This window comes from Pelophylax lessonae (assembly GCF_965119305.1).
Source record: "Pelophylax lessonae genome assembly, chromosome: 7".
NCBI classification, from domain to species: domain Eukaryota; kingdom Metazoa; phylum Chordata; class Amphibia; order Anura; family Ranidae; genus Pelophylax; species Pelophylax lessonae.
In genome coordinates, this window is record NC_138774.1 from 136788400 (window position 1) to 136811032 (window position 22633).

Here is a 22633-nt window from a genome sequence, read left to right on the forward strand (position 1 = left end):
AAAATTCTGTGGCTGATAGATAAACCCTGATCATCTGGACCACATCCAAGCAAATGTCTTGGGATGCCTGTGCTTCGCACAAAGTGAAGGCAACCCAATATCTTCATTGAGGTAGAAATCAGACACCACTTTAGGGAGAAAGACTGATTAGATTGCATGCGTCTTGGGGGAGGAGGGTACTCTTACCCCCTGTGAGACCCTTAACAATCTCATCCAAGAAACCCCCAAAAGGTCGTTCCCCCAAATAGGGGATATCAGACACAGTCTTTCTCGGGGCAGGGTCAGCAACCAGCCTTTTCCAATGAGAAACGGAGGAACCGACTCAGCCACCAAGTTGCGTTTGTGCACCTTGAGCCATACCGTGACCGTCTGAAAACCACACGGAAGCGAACACAGGCTTGAGCAGTGAGCCCGCCACCAAATACATATGGCAGGAAAGCGATTCCATGCACCTATCCAGCAGGTCTTAAACCACCCGGGAGTCCTCCACAGGCACCACCGCGGATTTATTTAACCTGGAAACAGTGCGGTCCATCCTAGGTGATACCGTCCAGTGATTGTTAACGGGGTTCACAAAGGGATAGCGGGGGTCGACAAAAAAATGCTTAGGCACCACCAGCACATGCTTAACATGATGCCACTGTTTGACCATGATATCATGATCTCCTAGGGGCAGGGGAAACCTGGCCCGACTTCTGGGCTTTGCAGGACCCGAGGGAAACCCGCTACCTGACTGGGTGGGATCATCAATAATGTTTAAAGTCTCCCTGACGAAAAGCGCGGTCCGGCGCTGTAGCATCTTATTGTGAGGACAGGGAACCCTCAGGGAGGGCGTTTTCCATGGCAACCATATCAGGCTCTGAAAAAAAAACTGAGAGGGCATTGGCCGTCTTTGAAACATTACCGTGTGACAGTATAAGATCACCTTTGGTTACAAAGGCTGCAATTAAAGTAGCTAAGGAAGGTGCTCCGAGTATTCCAGGAGGCACAGACAACATCTGTGGGGAAAAAGGTAACCTGGGACCCCATATTGGCAGATGTACAAAAAATGTGACACTGGCCCTTTAAATTGGCAATTTGCGGGCCGCACCGCGATCCCGCGATGCCGCTGGAGTCCCGCTATATATTGTTAGATAAATTGTCTAAATTGTCAAGAGCAATGTTTTTGAGGAAAATAATGCCCAAAGTTAACAAAAAACCCCCACAGTGTCAGAGAAAGGGAAACAAACGAACCACTTTCCAGCTTCAGCAGCAGCAAGTAAGATGGCAGGGGGAAATTACCTCATACACTAGAGGCCGAACAGCACCCTGAGCCACACAAAAATGGATGCCAATAGAAGTCTATGGTGAGAAAACACAGGGAAAATGGCCGCTGCCCACATCCAAGATGGCGCCGGAAATGGCGCCAAAGGCACATGTTACAAAAAATGGCTGCTGCCCTCACGCATAAGCCGACAAGCATGCCCTCACCCAAAATGGTGGCCAAAACTTGGCCCCGACAGGAGAAGCCCAGGGACCCTGGCCACCGCTGGAATCCACCTAGGAAGCCCCCCAGGACAAGGTAATAACCCTACACTCCCCCATGTAGGAGAAGGGAGGCTGGGACCATCCAGACCGGCCAGGGGGGCACAACAGAGACTGCATTGCTCTGATATCCCCACGGAGTGGGCCCACATAATCCCCCAGATGACTGTCCCAGGGACACGGGGGTAGCATCACTCACCATACCACGGACAGCGGGCTTCGCTCTGATATGGTCACCTCCTGCCCTTAGTGGGGGTGCCGTCATCCAAGAGGGGATGCTGCAACACAGGGCGTTCCAGGGTTGATGCGTCCCGGCGAAGAAAATTTCTCCGCAGGCTCGTCCCCATCCTTCGGGGCACCGTCGTGGCGAGGCCTGGGCAGACCATAACCTGTGCACACTCGTTGGCCAGGCTGGGACACCATAAGGATCTAGATTATCCAGTGCGAGGCCCAGCGCAGCTGTCGCTTGTAGTCCTCCAGGAGGATCCATCTGACTAGCTAGCATTAGTGAATGTGAAAATAAAATATAAAAACATTTTCAAAGAAAATAAAAACTGAGACAGGAGTCCCAGCAGGGAACCTAGCCCTACTCTTGAGCTAGGCAGCAAGGAACTAAATAGCAGCACTGTGTGGCTGAGGGTAATGTCGAGAGGGACAGCCACTAAAGTGTGTCTTTGTTTAACCCTTTTTTGTCAAGTTTTTACTACCTAGCTTGCTCCTGCAGAGGGCGCCATTACCCAATAGTGAAGAACATATGGAAGGGCTGTGACTGTCAGAGGACGTAAGAGAAAAGTATTTACTTTCACTTTTCAAATGCAGCCCACTACAAGTAATTACATGACATGCTGTGCCTCTCTGTACTATTTCTGCTTTGTTTCTCTGACATAACTCAATGCAATGTTTAATTCTCAATACAAAAAGTCTTGTTTTCTCCTGTTTTTGGAAGCCATTGGCTCCCACCACTGTCAATCACAGCCAGTGAGGAGGGAGAGGGGGTGGGGCTTAGCCCCATTCTGTGTGTAAATGGACGCACAGATTGAGGTTTATGAACAAGCATGCACAAGTGCTATGGGGGCACTAGCGGAGACCTGAGAAGGATCGCAGATGCTTTATGCAAAACCATTGTATGTATGTATGTATGCTCAAGTATGTGCAGCATGTCACTGAAATATTCCTGCCACTTGTCACTAACATATTCCACTTGAATTTTTATTTCTGGATTAAAATGCCTCATCTATCCAAATTTAAACGTGCACGATTATGTTTAGTGTGTCTATGTAATATTTATGAATCATGTCCCAGATGTAATGCACTGCCATTTTTATTTCTGGATCAAAAAAAGTGTCTCATGCATCTCTCTGCTTTGCCTCTGTAATATTTATTTCCTTATCCTAATTGTCTCTTCTCTGGAATGTGTTGCTGTGGTTTTCTAGGTGTTTGCACTCTGTATTGATATTTTAATAACCATTGTAATTAATACAGTGGGGTTCTACAATAAAAGAAGATCACATGCTACGCTAAAAAAAAAAAAAAAAAAATGTTCTGCCACTGTTTGGTAATTGTAACATTGGGGCATTTTGTTTAATTTTATTTTGAAGTGTAAAATTCCTGATAGATTTTAGATATTTTTTGTCTACTATGACAACTGTTTATTTATGGCTTAATACTGCTAGTAAAACAGTGTGGTGTCAAAAAACTAAATAGAGACTTTTTTTTAAGTTACATGGTTTTATAAGAGTGCTGCTGGTTTATATAAGCCATGCAAAAATGTACATGGTATAAAACATAATCCACATAATACACCACATATTATTTGTAATAACTATACCAATTACGTGATGCTTATATATTATCATATAAATCACTATGTGATTTAAGAAGAAGACATTTGGAATGAAAAATCTAGAGTAAACCAGTATTTGCATATAACATAGACAAGGAGATCCGTTTAAAAACAAGTTTAATAGTGAACTAAATCACAATGCGCCAAAACACCCCCAGAGTCTATTTGGTTTAATTCATTATATAAAATCTATTGAACATAATGTATTTGCCACTAAAACTGGTGATTAATTGTCTTTTCCACAAAAGAAATTTAGCATTTAATTCCTTAGAATATGGAATCTCACTAAAGAGTGAAAAAGAACAATTAGCAAAATATTCAAATGTGAACACATTTGTCAAGAAGAATTGGAAAAACAAAGCACAATTTACATAGCCGGCTGAAAATCCAGTTTTCTGCTGTGAAGCTACAATGCACAGTTTTTAGCAGATGTCATGCACTGGGCAGGAGTCATATGAAAAAGTTTTAACATTTTCAAACTTTTATACAAATTTTAGGAAATGTTTTTCTGAAATTTTTTTTATACAATTCATCCTGATAACAATGAAATCACAATGTTGTAAATGTTCCAGGTCAGGCTTGAGGGCAAACTTTAATATAATCCACTTAAGGACCAGTATAGTAAGTGGAAGCATTGCTTTTATTATTTGTCTTCAATTTCTTACTTGATTGGGACAAATGGGTACAGAAGCTGCTAGAGAGGCCAAAAAGACTCTATAAATTAAATAACATGCTATTTTTGTTAGCAGATTCCATAACAATATAGTCTAACGATAGCTCTACATATAAAACAAACATCATGCTGCCTCAGTAGTGCATTATTATTTTTTTTTTCTTCTATGTGATTATCATATACTGTAATGTGGTTTGTAAACTGAGGAATAAAACTCCTCTATTATGTTTTTCCAAGGGAACAATGCTCTCAGTATATAGCCTGATGTTAGGAGTCAATGCAACTGTGCAGCCATATTCTAAATACGTACGGGTCTTTAATTTGTATTGCTGATATTTGTAACACTACACTTACCATATACTGTATCTGCATGGAAGGTATGTAGGTCAAATGTTTCAAACCTAACTGATAAATAGGTTATCTCCTGTCAACTTCAGTGTCCTATAAAAGATCACATTATCATCAACAAGAGCAATGAAGTTGTTATCAGATGGTGGATGTTCAATATGTGTACCCTAACTATGAATTCTAATGTTTGGACTATGATTTATGCACTATAGGGCATAGTTGAAAAGAGAATTTGAGCATCTTTACATACCTATATTCCCTTAGCCGTTTGGCTGGCACTTCTAATGTACTTTCAAAGTTTTTTCAGTGGTAGGTGCAAAGGGGTGAACCACTGCTTGACAGAACCAGTAAAGCCGGCCATACATGGATCGAAATGTGGTCAATTTATCAAGAACCAGCCAAATTTTGATCCATGTAAGTGCAAGCTGGTTTTACACAATTCAATCTGTTAACCAGCTTGTGTTCAATTATCCTGTTGGAATTTTCCTGAACGATCAGTGTTGCCGACTATGGCTGGCAAAAATTGATCATTGCATTTTGCCAAGGGGACAACTGATATTATGTATGTATTGAGTAAATATATTTATCAATCAAAAACTGTGAAATTGTAGCAATGAATAAAGTTTGTATCAGACAACATTCTACCCCTCTGGGTTCCAGATAGTTTTAGCCATTACACCTATTGCATTTACATTTAAGAATCAATCACTCCTATCCATTCCCTTCACTGAAGTAAAGAAACATGCACTAAGCTCCTGCAAGATTAACTGTACGTAGCTACTGCCAAATAAGAGGATGATCCTGCGCTAAAAACCTATATTACCATCAATAGTTGGTTGCTGCTGTTCATCACAATGTGAAAATTATGTGAAATATGCAGGCCACAGCGCAAACTTAAAATTAATACTTACATGTCAAATAAAAAAAATGTAAATAAAAAAAAAAAAACACTAGGATATTTAAAACAACCTAAAGTGCTAGAGTGCATAGCCCAATCAGATAAACAGGTCCCCCCTCATACAAATACATATAGTGCAAAAACATTCAGTGTATAAATATTGATGCAATAATTGTAACAAGCAAGTACCAGTGAAAGCCCTCAATTTAAAAAAAAAAATGCTTGTGTGCTAAAAATTCATAAAGCATGTGGCCAGTGAAGACTCAACAATGCTCCTGGAAATAAAGTGCTAACAGTGTAACTTAAATACATAAAGTGAGAAGCATGTGGTCAGTGAAAAGTCCTTTGTGTTCCTCAAGATAAAGTGCTGCAGTGCAGAAGTGTTGAAATTGCAGAAATTCCCATGCAGTGCTCAGTGATCCACTCCCCCTTGGCAAACACACTTACCAGATGTCAAGAACCCCTTAGCCATACAGCATGTTGGTCTATAAAGCTAAACTAATAAGTGGGACCAGATGTGATTCCTATGGGTTCTTGCCAGAGGCTATGGCTCATATAGAGGGAGAAAGAGAATCCGGATATGGTGTAATACATTCCTTTATTTTAATAATAGCAGTAGAAATACAAAAATCAAGTAGACATCATATCATCTTGCTGGGGATGCTGGTAGGGTTGGTGTATCACAATATTAGATAACAACCACCGGCGCCGGCTTCTGCACTCGGCGTGCATTCCGACGGCCATTGGAAGTGACGAACTGAGAGACCGGAAACCACGTTGAAATGTGTCGGATTTATCAAGAACCAGCACAATTTTGATCCATTTATGTGCTAGCTGGTTTTACACAAGTCAATCTGTTGAGCAACCTGTGTACAACTAGCCTGTCAAGTTTTTCCCGAACTATCAGTGTTGCCGACTATAGCTGGCAAAATTGATCATTGTATTCTGCCAAGGGGACAACTGATATTATGTACGTATTGAGTAAATGTATTTATCAATCAAAAATTGTGGACTTGTAGCAATGAATAATGTTTGTATCAGACAACATTCTACCCCTCTGGGTTCCAGTCCAGATAGTTTTAGCCATTACACATATTGCAGTTACATTTAAAATCAATCACTCCCATCCATTCCCTTTACTGGAGTAAAGAAACGTGCACTAAGCTCCTGAGAGATTAACTGTACGTAGCTACTGATGCAGTTCACAGCCAAACAAGGAAAAACCTTATGCATGCAACATAAGATTATAGAAGCTTACTAGATATTTTTTTCCTGGATGAAGACCTTTTAAAAAATACAACATAAACTTGTAAAAATAGGTCACACTGGACTACTAACTAAACTACAGCAAAATATTATCCTTGTTGCAAGGAGCTACTTCTGAGTCTCATTTACTTGAACAAATTCTGATACAAAGCAGTCCCTGAGCAATTAAACAAAATATATTTTAAATCACTTTACAACTACCACAAAACAATCTGAATTTTACATTTTGAGTAGCAGATCTAAACTTAGTAAGTACATTAATACCATGAGTATATCAAGATAGTAGTCTAACCTATGTTTAACGTTACAGAGTTACATATTATTTCCTTATGCGGGCCATACAAAAAAAAAAAAAAACCCTGCCTAAATGTGTAGAACAGTGAATAAATATTACAAATGGGAAAAAAAAAACAAGTGTACCCCAGCATTTTAAATCCTTGTATAATCCGGACCCTAGCCTATTTAGAATTTTGGCTTTACAGAAAGCCACAGCAAAATGGAAAGAAGGTGACACTAACCTTTGTTTAGATCAGAAAGAAAGAGAATGGATCTATTGATTAGGAACCTTGGACCTGAAAGACCTGATTATAGATTTTATTATTAATTGTTTTTATAATGGTTTGTTTGGACAGACATCCCACTCATTTTAGTCTAAGGAAAGCCTAAAATGCTAATAAGCCTGTAAAATGAAAGTGGATTTTACCTATTTTGATGGTGCTTAACAAGATTTAGACATTATTACAAGGATGGAGACCACTCCTCGGGAGGTCAAAAGAACTTGGAAGGTCTGGAACCATCAGAAAGACTGGTGCACACAGAGCCAATAGAAGAGACTTGGAAGGGAATTGAGGGTAAGGCCCCAGCAGTGAAATTGTGGGAGCAAGAATCAGGGCTCAAAGTGAGGGTTAGAGAGCACGCAAACCATGTCTGTATTAGACACAGACTGTACAGAAGAAATTTAACTTCTACTTGCCACACAATGGATCTATATGTACATAGTTGCCAACATTCTCAAAAAATTTATAGAGACACTTTTTTCTTTGTAGACGGAGTATTATTTTAATTAGGGGGTGGGGCATTCATTTGCATGTGTGGTCTAGATGGTGTAGAAAAATATGGCAGCAATAGTGAGGAATGGGCGTGGTTTAAACTATGCTAAATATTGGGGGTGGCTTAAAGGCGGTATGATTAAATAGAGTCTGAAATGAAAGAGGGATGGAGGGAGAAGAAAGAGGGATGGAGGGAAAGAGAAAGAGAGAGATAGGGAGAGAGAAAGAGAGAGGGAGAGAGAGAGTGGGAGGGAGAGAGGGAGGGAGAGAGGGGGAGAGAGGGAGGGAGAGGGAGAGAGGGAGGGAGAGGGAGAGGGAATGAGGGGGAGAGGGAGAGAGGGAGAGAGGGAGAGAGGGAGGGAGAGAGGGAGAGAGGGAAAGAGGGAGGGAAAGAGGGAGGGAGGAAGAGAGAAAGAAAGAGTGAGAGAGAGTGCATACACAATACATGAGGATCCATAGTATCGAGGGAGAAGGAGCTGGTGAATCTGAGAATATCCCATACCATTGGATTTAACCCCCATTGGAGGAAGACACGCAGTGATCTAATTTTAGGTCTATGTTTGAGGTGAGTGCATAATACTGCTGGTGGTGGATATCACGTAGTGCTGTTGCTCTGGGACAGCAAGCGGCATACTACTGGGTGAACTGATTAACACAAACTTTTATTAATGACATTGCACAACAAAGATTTTGCTTCTTGAACACTGTTAGGTGTTTCTTAGAGATTTTTGGCTGCTGATCATGAAAATCACATACAGATTTGCCTATCACATACTAAATATATAAAAGGTTGCAGCACTAAACAATATTATGAAAAATGTCTGAAAAATCAAGTCCTTCAATGGAACATAAGTCCAAACAACTTATAAATCCAAGTGGAAGACGATATTCTGTGTCAATGTGAATTCAATTCCGACATCAGCTAGTGTTTCTCCACCAAAGTAAAAAGTGAGCACTCACCAGACCCATATGCTGTCTTTTCAGGACAGCTGAAAGCGTGTGAGATGAAGCCAGAGGAATAAAGCGGGGAATGATCTTCTTAGCCCTTCATCGGACATGCTTTCCTCAGATGTTAAATCCAGAGTGGCAAATTAACAGGCAGGAGAGAAAAGAGATCTCCTCATGGTGTAATATTTATTAAAACTTCCACAATGATTAAAAAACAATGTACAAAACACAAATGGAGGTCCATACAGTGCAACAACATATATGGCACTTACATATAAAGCCACCAGACTAAAAAACGACGTGGCTTATGGACCTCTGGCATATAACCCTGTTCTACGGCCATTTCGCGCCACACACTTCTTCAGGAGAATTAAGCTTAATCATCAAAAGAAATCTCTATTTGTAGGAAAAAAATGATAAACATTTTGTTTGGGTACAGCGTTGCATTACTGCGCAATTATAATTCAAAATGTGACAGTGCTAAAAGCTGAAAATTGGCCTGGGCAGGAAGGGGGTGAAAGTGTCCTGTATTGAAGTGGTTAAAGCGGAGTTCCACCCAAAAGTGGAACTTCAGCTTTAAGGACTCCTGACCTTCTGACATGCCACATTTGGCATGTCATTTATTTTTGGGGGGTGGGGAGAGCAGATACCTAGATTTGACAGATACTCCCTCCCACTCCCACTGGGGCTGCCTAGGCAGCTCGGGCAGAAGTTTTCCTCTCCCCCTCCCTCCCTGCAATCTTCTAGGACACATCACAGGTCCAAGAAGATTGCCTGTCCACTGACAAAGGGCAGCGCGACTTGCACATACGCAGTGTGCACCTGGCTGTGAAGCCACAAGCTTTCACAGCCGGGTGCCCACAATAGTGATGCCAGCGCCAGGGAGGAGCGAGAGAGAGAGAGAAATGAGGCTTCAGCCAGGAGCCTCACTGGACCGTGGGACAGGTGAATGTGTGTTTACTAAAAGTTAGCAAATACACTTTTTGTAGCTGCTGACTTTTAATAAACTTAAAAATTACTGGATCTCCCCTTTAATCCTCTGCTCATAGAATAAAAGTCCCATACACATGATAAGAATAATCTGCCAATTTTTTTTTACATACTAGTCTCATATGAAAAAAAAATAGGTACTCAAGTTAAAAAAAAAAAACTTGTTAGACAGAATACAACTTCAGAAATTATGTATTGTAATGAATCCTTTCATTTCTGAGCATGCACATCATGATTTTTTGATTTTTTTTTTCGTGAAAATACCAAACTATTTAAGTGAAAATCGTTAGTTTTGTTATCTTATAAGACTTTTTTTATGTATTTTGTGATATTTTTACATGAACTGTTGTAATCCGCTCTTAAAAGCTGTGTACTAATAATCAGTGTATCAGACGATTGCTCCAAATGTGTTTGTACTAGCCATTAATGAGCATTTAACCCATGCATTACGGGAGGCCCCGTTGCAAGGGTTGATTTTTCGTTTTTCCCTGGAGTTGGGATTTAAACCTTTATTATGAAACAAATGTCAGGAAGGACATTTGGGTCAGCCAGGTACATTAATTCGGTAGTTTTATGTATGCTGTACATGTGAGTGTTTGTATTTATGTATGTGTGTGTATGTATAAATGTATATGTAAATGTGAACTGCCCGATAGGGAGTAAATTATTCAGTCCTGAGTGACCTTGGCACTCTATACATAGGTGTAATGATCAGGTGTGGTTATCAGGCATGGGTAAGATGAATGTCATGCACAACCTGGGGGAGGGGGAGGCATTGTGGCATGTTTGCCCTGGGCGCTGGATGACCTTGTCCCAGCACTGGCATGAGGCATGGGAGCAGGAGGACATGTGGAAACATCTTTCTGAATCCAGGAAGCGGCAGTCAGAATTTCCTGCAGTGGCTTATACCCAGCTTTCCAGAACATTATTCAACAGCAAAGTCTCTTCCCAAAATGCTCCATACAGGCAGCCACCGTCTTGCTTCACTTTTTCTGCATTTTTACCTCCAGGAAGACAGCATACATTTCCTACGCCAGAACTCAGGCCTCCCTCTCAGCAAAGTCTCTTCAGGCAGCAGACATGGGAGTCAGAGACCTCCAACACTGCCCCCTTACCTGGGAACAGTCCAAAAGACAATGGTACCGTAGGCAGAACATATATACTATATATAATGAATAATCAAAAATCAATAAATAATTGCACTCAAGACTTGTGGTTACAATAGGCCACGACCTTTTATTATAAGTATCATTCAATTATAGAATTATATCATAACCAATAACTAATATAATATAATAACTACACATGTAGCTCAGCCATAAAAAGCTTGAACTACAACCACCAACATAACATGCCCTCTCACTCCGAAAGGGACAAAACCTCATAACCTAAGCCACGACAAAAGGGCGGGAGGGTGGGATGCTTCTTCTTCCTCTGATCCCCGTTGACTGACTGTGCTTAACGACTTTCTTCTCTTTTTATAGGCAGCTACTCATGCCAGCATGGCCGTTTATTTCAACATGATCAATCACAGGTAAGTACTTAACTGGCACACATTTTTTATTTATTTTAACAGCATTTTAACTAAATGTCTTGCCACGGCCCCATACATGGTGGGCGGGTACAATTCATGCCCCTCCCTCCATTTTCAGGATCCTTTTCCAGGGTCATCCCAAATATTTATATCCTTCCTAAGTGTCCATTCATACGACCGCGACTTGTCAGACGACTTGTCAGCCTGACAAGTCGCGGTCCGTTGCGGTCCTTGCAGTGCTAAAGGACCCGTTCTAATAGGAGCGACACAAGTCGCTCCGACTTAGAAAAAGGTCCTGTACTACTTCAGGGCGACCTCGGAGCGACTTGCATAGACATTCATTATATGAAGTCTGTGAAAGTCGCGCCGAAGTCGCGGTGCACGCCCCCGAAGTCGGAGTGACCTAGTGTGAACCGGCACTAAGTGTGCAAAACTGTGCTATGTTTATAACTCAACAATATTGTTTTTTTATTGCTCAGTCTGCTAGGGGCACTCCACAGCAACAGGCAGAAATAAAAATGTTCCTAAATTAAGGGAAAACTCAGAGATAATAATATTTCCGAGTTTAGAATGGCCAAACCCTAGCATCATCACTAAATTTAAAATACAGATACACTTACTTATGGTCCTTGCCATAATAAATAAATCAGAACAGCACAAAACACACCAAAATGTGTCAATACTCATCAAAAATCAATATGTGCATGTTGATGAATTGCATTGGACTTCTAAGGGCCTCCTAATTCAATTTAACACAGAAAAGAAAAAAAAAGAAATCAGACAATTTTTTAAATAAATAGTACTGCAGGGCTGAGATGGGAACAAATATTTTACTTTTTCTTCTATTATGGGAAATGATTGTGTATATATATATATATATATATATATATTAGCATATGTTAATGCATGACAGTGTATTGGGCCCATAGGTGTGCTCAGCCTATTGCATTAGGATGTGAACTCCATATATATATATCAGTATGGCGATGGACAGTGTCAGTGTGTCAGTGGAGCAGTGGACAATGTCAGATGGGCAGAGGTTGGTGTCAGTAGAGCAGTGGACAGTGTCTGTAGGGCAGAAGTTGGTGTTAGTAGTTTATTTTTATTATTTTTTATTATTACTTTTTAACAACATTTTCTTTTTATAATTTATTATGACTTTATTTTTTTTTTTTACAATTTTTTAGGAGCCAAACAGACCCCTAATGTCTCACATTTGGGACAGAGAAAGGGACTGAGTACAGAGATTCCCCAGTCCCTTTCTCTGCAACCAAGCAGCAGGGGAAATCTGCACAGCACAGGGTGATTAGGGTGTGCCAGGGCATACCCAGCACCCCCTGTGCGCACGCCTATAATTGGGCCCTAATTACTAAACCATATGTTAGTGGATATTCCATATGTACTCGATCATCATTGTTTGCATCACCACAAGCTTTGCATGCTTGTGGTAAATACTGTAGTTATCAATGCGGCAACAAACATGCATATTCTTTGGATAAACTGACATTGATTTACTAAAAAAATCGGGGGCTGTTTACCCAGCAAGGTAAGTAGTCACACAGCTTAGTAAATAGAGTGAAGCTATGTTTATTTTAAATACCAAATTGTGTAGAAAGGAAATACATGAGGATAAAACAAAAAGGATTTGGGATTGTACAAGAGCAGATGAATAAACATTAGAGATGAGCTTGGGTGTTCTCTGAACTCACCTCTGGCTAAACTCCAAACTTGTTCTCTTTTTCAACTGAGCAGCAGGTCAGGTCATACTCACCCTACAGTCTGTCACTATGTTTACATGAGCTGCAGGGTTGTAATGACCCAGCCCACAGCTTAATGGAGGGGAAAGCATGCATTCAGAGTTTAGCTACAGAGGATTTTGTAGAACACCTGAGCTCATCTCTATTAAAATAGCACTTTTTCATCTCATCTACTAAGCTTATTTAGCATCCATTTTGTGAAGTGAATATTTTCTATTTCTTTAGTGCATCAACCCCAATACATTTCTTGATGTAAATTATATGTCTGGGAATTATCCTGCCACTCAGCTGAATTGATGAAGTTACTTAGAGGAGTGGTGATATGTCTCCGAGGTCCGTCTTGTTTTATTTTTTTCATATTTAGTATCTTTATGATATATTTTATAATTAGCATTAAACAGGTCTCTGATTTCTTGTTTTTAACAATACCGCAATTAGTTTGCCACGTATACACTAAATCAGAACTCTTTAAATCACTTGATCTGTATTGCATATATCAGGTTGTAAAGATAGTTTATTACTCCAACATGTCAGTACATCCGTATAATGCTGCATTACCTCCACTTCAATGACTATCGATACACCCACAATGGATTACATTAGACCTGTGAATTCAATGACTCCTAAAGTGAGGTCTATAATTACACTCTAGTACACTAATGTTAACTTGAAATAATCAGAGAGAAAAGGGAAGTGTAGGAATATAATGCCACATTTCAAGATATATACCTGACAGCACTTAAGGACTGATTGTCCAGGCCTTCCTGTAATTATATTCCTTATCGAATGTATTTCTGTGCTGAAGAATTAAATTAGAATTGCAGCCTCCTAATAAGAGAAAAAGAGTAGAGAGAACATAAGGTTGATTATAAGAACAAATGTATGTATGTGTAGTGACACTGCTTTGATTAAAAGAGCACAGTCTTTATCTTGGTTTTGTTTATTTCACAGAAATATTTTAAAAAGAAGGCATGTTCTTAAATGGCCCAATTTTTCATATAATATCATATTATCTATGGTATACAACCAGAAAACATGAAATACACTTGCTGGAGGGTTCGTTTTTCTTTGCTGTTGCCATTGCTGATCTATTCTACTGAAAATGCTAGCAGTCAGGAGACGTGGATGGCTTTGTGGGGAGAGAGCTCTCCCAAGATCCGAGTTAATACACTGCCATCGAACGACAGTGGGACACAAATGAGGCCCTAATATCATCTCCCACACTTAGCAGACACTGAGGATCGCCATGGGCAAAAGAAAAACTGACAAAGGCCTGAGGAAAATTGCAGATTTCTTCTGTATGGCAAGCACCCCTAGACCCCAAGATGGCCTGCAGCACAATCATCCTCACTCACCTGTTCATCTTCCACAAAATGGTGCACCAACCAGGAGAGACAGCTGCAGATCATGCCCAGGACTATCCCCAATTAATAGCCCACAAAAATTGGTGCAGAAGTTGTCAGCAGGACACAGATATGCAGATGAGATGGTGGGCCAGCACCAGGGAATTTATAGAACAAATACAGGAATTCCACAAAAGAACAACCACTCAGCGACACTATTATGAAAGATATGTTGGTCATCTATCCCATTAGATGCATGTGCTCTCATTGTAGAGACTCTTTAAATTGTAGAGTTAGGGACTGCAGATTACAGGGTGCCTTGCCGGGGCCTGCAGCTTACGCATGTATTTGCAAATGTGTGCAACCAAACCCCTGTTTTTAACGCATACTGTTAGACAGTTCAATTTGGTTGGTCGCTGGCTGGTTGGTAAGTTGTGACTGGAAATCTCTTAGTTTTTTTTGACTTGAGGGAATCCTTACATAGAGACATGATGGGATGCATTACAAATTAAAATCTGGAGGTATCTGCTATGGGAGATAGGGTCAGTCATCTACAGTAGAAGATAAAATGGGAGAATTTGCCACAGCCCACAAGGAGCTGGTTGATGCATATAATGGATCTGAAGAGGACATACAAGTGATTGGAAACAAATTGGCAGACCTTGAGGACAGATCCTGCAGAAACAAAATAAAACTGTGTGGAGTGGAAGAATCAGTACCTCAAGCTGAACTTAGACACTCTATACAAAAATAATTCATATCCACTCTACTCCCTGATGCTTTGGAAAATTAAATAATTGTGAATGGTGCCAAATCCCAGATACCTCCCAGAAAAGGTCCCTAGGGACATTATTGCACACGTGCATTTTTTCACATCAAAGATAATAAAATGTGATACGCCAGGCACAAGTAATTTCCAGAACCATACACAAATATTGCAGTGTTTGCAGATCTGTCGCAGCACACCATGATGGCCCCGCTGACAACTCGCGACCCTCACAAAGCTGTTCCAGAATCATAAGATTCCTTACTCAAGGGGATTTCACGCAAAAATTCTCATCACTTGAGAGAATCGTACCCATGTTATCATGACAGTGGAAGAGGGCCTGCCACTTGCTGGAAAATGGGATTTGTTGCCAAATGATTAGGAAATCCCTCCCTCCAAATCCCCTCTGCACAGAACGGCACCTGAATGGCAACAGATGGAGTCTAATCGCTAAAGCTGCATTCCAGATGTCACATTAAAGATTTACCTTCAGTCTTTCCTTCATCTCAGCTTGTGGAAGAAGGGTCAGCGGGAGCATTATACCCCCATTGGAACATTGCGATTTTTTCGTATGCTGTAAAGTTTTCACTTTTTTTATATGTTGTTCATTACACTTTCTTTCTCCAGTTTTTTTCTGTTTTTAGTGGTCAGACCTAGCCAGATCATGCCTTAGTTTCAATAGAACTGAATGAATGTCATTTGCACAGCCCTAAATACCTATAGAAGAACGATGTTGACCTTTTTTCCAAGCTACAACATAAGACTCACCTATCTCAACAACTCAAAGAATTTTTCACGCTAAACAATACACCAACAGCCAATATAATTTCAGTCTGTACTTATACAGGCAGCAGCCAGGAAAAAGAGGCAGAAAGCATCAACTTTAAAAACTTTATTAACTGAACTTAAAACTCTAGAACCTATGAGTCCATGCTACTTATAATGCGTTAATATATTGGGATGCCCCCTCTCTCCTCAACCCTCTATCCCTCTTAGAGGGGGGAGCAAGTAACCTTTTAACATGGACCTAGGATGCGTTTGGTGCATCCACAGTACTCCCACTCTCCCCCCCCCCCTTCCTTCCCTCCCTCCTTACTCTTCCTTTGCTCCTCCTTTCTCCTTCCTCATCACTTTTCTCTCTTCCTCCCCCTCTGTTTTCTCACCCCCCCCCCCCGTCCGTCCCTACTTCTCTCCTTTGATTGATTGCTGGATACTACCAGGCTGCACTTCTGTTAGTATTTGGTAAGGATGCCTGACTTGTTATGTTGTTACTTGTAAAATTTTGAAAATCCAATAAAATTTCGTTAAAACTCTAGAACAAATATATAACCCTAACCCCACCCCAAAAATCTCTAATGATCTCTTCAATTGCCACCAAAAGCTTTGTTTAACCCTTATTTCTACCCACCAAAAATATTTAAAAAGAGCCAAAGCCATGTACTATGCACATGGTTACAAAGCTGGAAAAGTTTTAGCAAACTTTATATGAAAAAGATAGCAACATATGAAACTTAACTGTATCATAGATCCCCATAGCAAGCAGATGGTATACCAACCAACTGTGATTGCTAATGCTTTCATGAAATATTATCAAGATCTGTACAATCTCCAATCAGATGAAAGTACACCCCAACCAACAGTTCCCAATATCAACAATTTTTTTAAATTCAGTTAAATTACCCAAATTACAGCATGAAGCATTATAATCTCTCAACGCCCCCAACTCAGTAAAAGAAATAGCTGAAACCACCCATGCATTTCCAGTGCATACATCAGCAGGTACAGATGGGTTCTTGGCAGAGTATTACACAGCATTGTCAGATATTTTGATACCACATCTAGGTACTTTATTCAATGAAGTTGCCAATTCTGCCTCTTTTCCCAAAGAAATGCTACACGGAAGAAGCCAGATCCACCACAAAATTTTAGGCCAATTTCTCTTTTGAATACGGATTTAAAAATGTGTGCAAAAATAATGGCCAATAGGTTGGCTAAAGTAACCCCTTCTCTAGTAAAAAATGACCAGGTAGGCTTTGTGAAGGGAAGAAAGGCCCTTGATGGAACACAGAGATTATTTAACCTACTTAGGATAGCAGAAACAAGGAAGCCACCCACAGTGATTCTCACACTCAACGCTGAAAAATCATTTGATAGAGTTCACTGGGGGTATCTTTGAGCAACTCTATATAAATTTGGATTCCAAGGATTCATACACTCAGTGATATCTGCATTATATACTACTCCTTTGGCCACTGTATATACCTCCAACACTATGTCCAACAGGTTTTGCATCGTAAATGGGACCCGCCAGGGATGCCCTCTGTCACCCTTAATATTCTCTCTCATGATGGAACCCCCGGCGGAGACCATTAGAATTGAAGAGTCTATACCGGGGATAGAGATTGCTGGATACAATCATATACAGTAAAAGGATTGTTTGCAGATGATGTGGTCCTCACATTGATCTAATGGGCTTATTCCTTGGCTAGAGTACAGCCACTACTGCAGGAATATGGTTCTGTATCATATTACAAGCTTAATGCTAATAAATCATGCATTTTGCTTATTGAAGTTTCTAAGAAGGATGTAATGCAGCTCAAATAGCAATTCTCCTTCCAGTGGTTAGACAAAATCCTAAAACATTTTGGTTTTAATTTAGCCTACCCAACCTCACAAACATTTAAAGCTAACGTCCGCGCTTTATTAAACATCATAAGGAAAAATCCAAAACACATCTCTTCTTATGAACCATCATGGTCGGGAAGAATAGCAGCTATGAAGATGATGCTACTACCTAAGCTCATATATTGAGCTAACTCCTGTTAGATTAGCCCCATGTTTCCCCTCAGAATCTACATTCTGCTGAAGACAATGTGGAATGAGAGGCAGCATTCTTCATATTCTATGGGATTATAAAAATTTACATAGCTTCTGGAATGCAGTCCTTATTTCATCTAGAACTGGTTATATTATCAAACCAACCCCATATCTTGCCCTACTTAACCTTAAAATCAATTTGTGTTTCCTCATTGAAATATATTCATTGTGATATAGCTTGCTGATTGTTTATGTAACCCAATGTATATATTACAACACAATTGATATAATATTTTTTTCTGGTCTAAGCCTCAATAGAAAACAATTGAAAGAAAATGCTAGCGGTCTGTTAAGAGGCCCCAAAAATGTTGTTGGATATGTCTTATTTTACACTTTCTTGCATGTTTTTGCACTCCTTGTTTGCATTTTACAATTATGAACTTTAAAATGGAACCTCAATAATATGCATTTCTGAGGTTCAATTAATCACTTGTGTGGTGTTCTGTGGTGTGCTGTCTTTCCTGTGAATGGCTGTTATATTTGCTTACTTTGAGCTGCTAACCCAGAGCAACAATGCAAATTAGGAATTATGACTTTTCTGATCTGTATGCAGGCAGGTTGCCTACTGTGTTATTTTACCTAGGCTTGTGTGGCTGTCCAGGCTAGGGGGAAGGGGTTAATAATGCTTTGCATTTCCTGCTCATGTTCACTGACTTTTTTAGGATCTGGTGTCCTGTGCTATGATATATAAATGGCAGAGGTTTAGGTCCCAAGAGATCACAGGGTAGCAAGCTAAAAGCAGAAACCTTGTAGGACTTGCTGAGACTTGTAATTCATCTACGGAGCACCAGCCTCTTTGTTATACACACAGACATGAGTTGTGCCAATTATGGACTTCACCTATCAGAACTTTACCTTTGCAAGTTCACTGGGGCAGCCGCTGTTAGAGCTATTTAGGAAAAAGGAAATTGTGCCATGTTATGTATGCCATGCTGAACTCTTAGTAAAAGTTATTTAACGGCACAAGGCCTGGTCAGAAAATACTCAATGGGTACATCTGAGGTCCTGGCATTCATTAAGTCGTCTGAGTCTACAGCAGCACAGATATTGGAATGGTACCTGGTTCAGTGACAGGCCCTTCTATAGCGAGGGGGTCATTTGATACGGCTCCCTCCCTAGTGGCCCGTGTCCATTAATCTTGGGAGCATTACATAGATCTATGTACTGATCACTAGGTACAGAGAGGCAAGAGTTAAGTTGAGCATGTATGAGGTCCACACTATTTGCTCAGTGGGACTCCACTCTGTTACTGGGAGTGAGGTAACAGAGGACCACCAATCTGATGGGCTGTTTCACTGGTCAATAGGAATGTGCAAAAAAACAAAGACAAACAAAGACAAAAAGGAACAAGCAAGGCTTCAGAAGGTTAAAAGGCCCTGGAGCTTTGTTTGTAAAATAAAGGCCAGGACATTTGGCCATAATTGCAGGGACCTATAGGCCAGATTTATACTGTTGAATTATAGTACCATATGACAATGCACATCAGTCCTAGTTAAATGGCAAACTAATGTGCCTTTTCAGTGCACCTTTGTAGATATTTATTGCAACACATAGTAATGCACCATTATGTGTTATGGCATGCTGCAAAGTAAAAAAAAAAAAAGTGTCTGAACCTTTATTGTGTCTTTTGATGCATCAGACAGCCCATTTAAATGAATAGGCTTACTCACCATAAAGCACATTAATACATTTGAGTGCACCACACAGATGTAAATGATCACTTATATGCCAGTTACCTATACAGTGCACTGTGGTGCCCTGCAACAGAAAATAAATTGTGCATGTCTGATTTTTTTTGTCCATTATCATGCATTGGCTTCCCTTTCTTGTGAATAGACTGCCTTAAAGGATAAGTTCACCTTTTGTAACATGTCATGCCAATATTCAGGGTGTAACATGCAACATTTTAGGAACAGATGGGCCCCGACACCCCCCCTCTCTCCCCCATTCCCTGATCTGACAGCTAGCGAGGATCTTCTCCCTCCCCGCTAGCTTTCACAATTTAAAAAAAAACCTGGCTGAGGCGGGGCTGCACTAGCCTGGCCACGTCACCCATTCACAGTCTCCTTGTGAATGGAAAACTACAAGGTCCAGCAGTCTTTGCGGTTGTCAGCTTGTAGTTTTCAATGAACTACCATGGCACTGTAAGCACCGTGGTAGTTCATTGAGTCTTCCTGTAAGAATGTATCGGCTTTCTCATACGAGGTACGAGACAGATTTGCAGGAAACCTGCATGCTACCATCTGCTGATCGCTGGTTGAATGCTTTGCAGGCTCCTGCAACAAAAAATAATAAATGCACATTTTTTTGCCTGCAAAAAAATGTGCATTTATTATTATTTTTTTAAAAGTGAACTTATACTTTAAAGGTAAAAAAAAAATAATGAACACATTTTTAACAGTGTTTTAAATATTTTTTTTTTTTCAGAACAGTCTGAAAAGCATTGCACCCACATTCAGGTGATCATGGGTGCAATGCCAGGCTCCTCCCGACTCTTCCAGCTCTCTGCCCATACAGAGATACAGACTTTCATTTGAAGAGCTGAAAGAAGTGTCAATGGACTATGAGTGTAGTGATTACCACATCTGTGTTCCATTGGGAACCACAAGTCCATCTGCCGCAGATGGAAGATGGTAGTTGTAGTACATTCATTCACAGATATCTGTGAATGAATGAAGTGGCTGTGTGGATGGAGAACTGCACAACCATGCTGATTTAAAATTTGACAGTTGCTGTGGGGGAGTGGACCTTCCCGAACGCCATGATGTAGGGTGCAGTTTGAGGGTGGGATGGGAAAATTTTTACAATGTTACACCCGATGAGTGTAACATGTGTAAAAGACGAAGTTAAGCCCCGTACACATGTACCAATCGTCGGCCGACCGATCGGCCGTCTTTTGTCCCCGGGCTGTCGTGTCTGCTGAAAAGTGCAAAAGACTGCACACGAATTTTGTCCGCCGACTGCAGAAGTGATGGCATGTGATGGTTAACTTTCCCTGTGTTTTTTCTTTTCTGAGCATGCCCAGTCTTGCAAATCTGCTGTCTGTCGGCCGAATTCTGTACTGACTGGCGAACAATCGGCCGTTCTGGTGTCGGCATACAAAAATTTTAATGCTTGCACGACAGATTCTGTTCGGCCGAAAGTGCGCTGTCGGCTGTCGGAAGCATCATACTAACAAGCCGAAAATCGTCGCGGCCGAACATTTTCGGCCGACAATCGGTACGTGTGTACGGGCCTTTAGTCTTAACACAACAGGTGCTAAGGTAGGTGCAATTACACAACACACTGAAAATGACAGGTCTGAATGAGCCCTGAAGGAAAAAACTACTGAGAGAAATAAGAGGCTACTGATGCTAACCTCTAATAATTCATTCTTTTAATCCAGCTTTCTTTGATTTAAAAACCTAATTTATCCCTGACATAGAACATGTATGGTGATTATAAGTCAGCACTCCTATTCTGCAAACTCGTTTTGGTTCAGCAACTCAGTTAGGAATTCATTTCATCAGCATGACAGCCAAGCAACTAGAATTTCAGAGGGAGAGATCCACAATAGCAACCTACCTATTCTATTTTCAATACGTAGGTTTTCTTATAACTTGTGGCATCATTCATAATTTCCAAGCATCAGATGTATGTTTGCAAAACATATGTAAGGGTCTTGTATACATCTATGGAGTATTGACAGCAGCAACTTAAGAGAAAAACAAATATGCCTTAGGGGCAGCTTGAAAACCCAAGTTCTTCTAAGGGAGATCAATGTATAAAAATATGAAGAAACACTATCCTTGAGAACCCCCTACTGACAAGACTACCAATCAGATGTTTAGTAGTACTAAAAAAAAATGTCAGTTGATTTTTTCAGTATGCATTAAAGAAGGATATTTTTCAATGTGCTCTGTAAAATGACCATGATAACATCAGACAGAATTGATTCACTTTTGTCAGATTTTTTTTCAGCTGCACATAGTAGTTTTAACAGTGTGTATGTTCCTGGAGTTCTATAGCAGGAGCTGGTATTATTGGAAACTTTATCTCGCCCCAACACATTTGTACAGAGCAGACTACCTGTGCAGAACAGTTGATGGGCTTCTCTTCTAATCATTTGTGACACCTGGCATGAACCTCTACTCAGGAGCTGCAGAAGGCCTGAACTACACAGGAGATTTGTATTCGCTAAGTAGCTTGTGATTTACTCCTTGATGACAAAAATCTCAGTTACAGCACCTTGAAATCAATGTGATGTATATGAAAAACAAAAGGTTAATCCCAAACCTCTTAAGTGAAAATGCAGTTGCTGCAAGTAAAATAATGATGTAAATTATTTTGGCACCTATTACACTCATTCTATTGAGCCCAGTGCAAGCACTTTATCTGTTATGCTAAAGCTACATGCACATTTTTTCTCTTGCTACTGACAGACTTACCTACTTGCCCAATGTAGCTTAAACCCAATTAGGTAAATTCTAGCAAGTGGTTAAATCTCTAAAAAGTAAGAGATTAAAATTGCCTGTGTAGTTTGAATCCTAGCTTCCCTTTAGGCTTGGTTCACACTTAATATGGATGCGGCTCATAGCAGGGGTCTGATGCATCCCCGTTCTCTGTTTCAGGGACAAATCAGGCCCCAATTTTTGCCTGAATTCAGACCTGAAATGGAGCCAAAGACACACAGGACCCCTGTGCAATTTGCTCTGCAGCCACCACTGAGATGTGTGAACCGGATCCATTGAGATGCGGGCACACTCTTCTGTCTTTCAAATTAGATTCCAGGAAGCCTGCATCCAATTCGCACTGGTGTGAACCCAGCCTCACTCAGC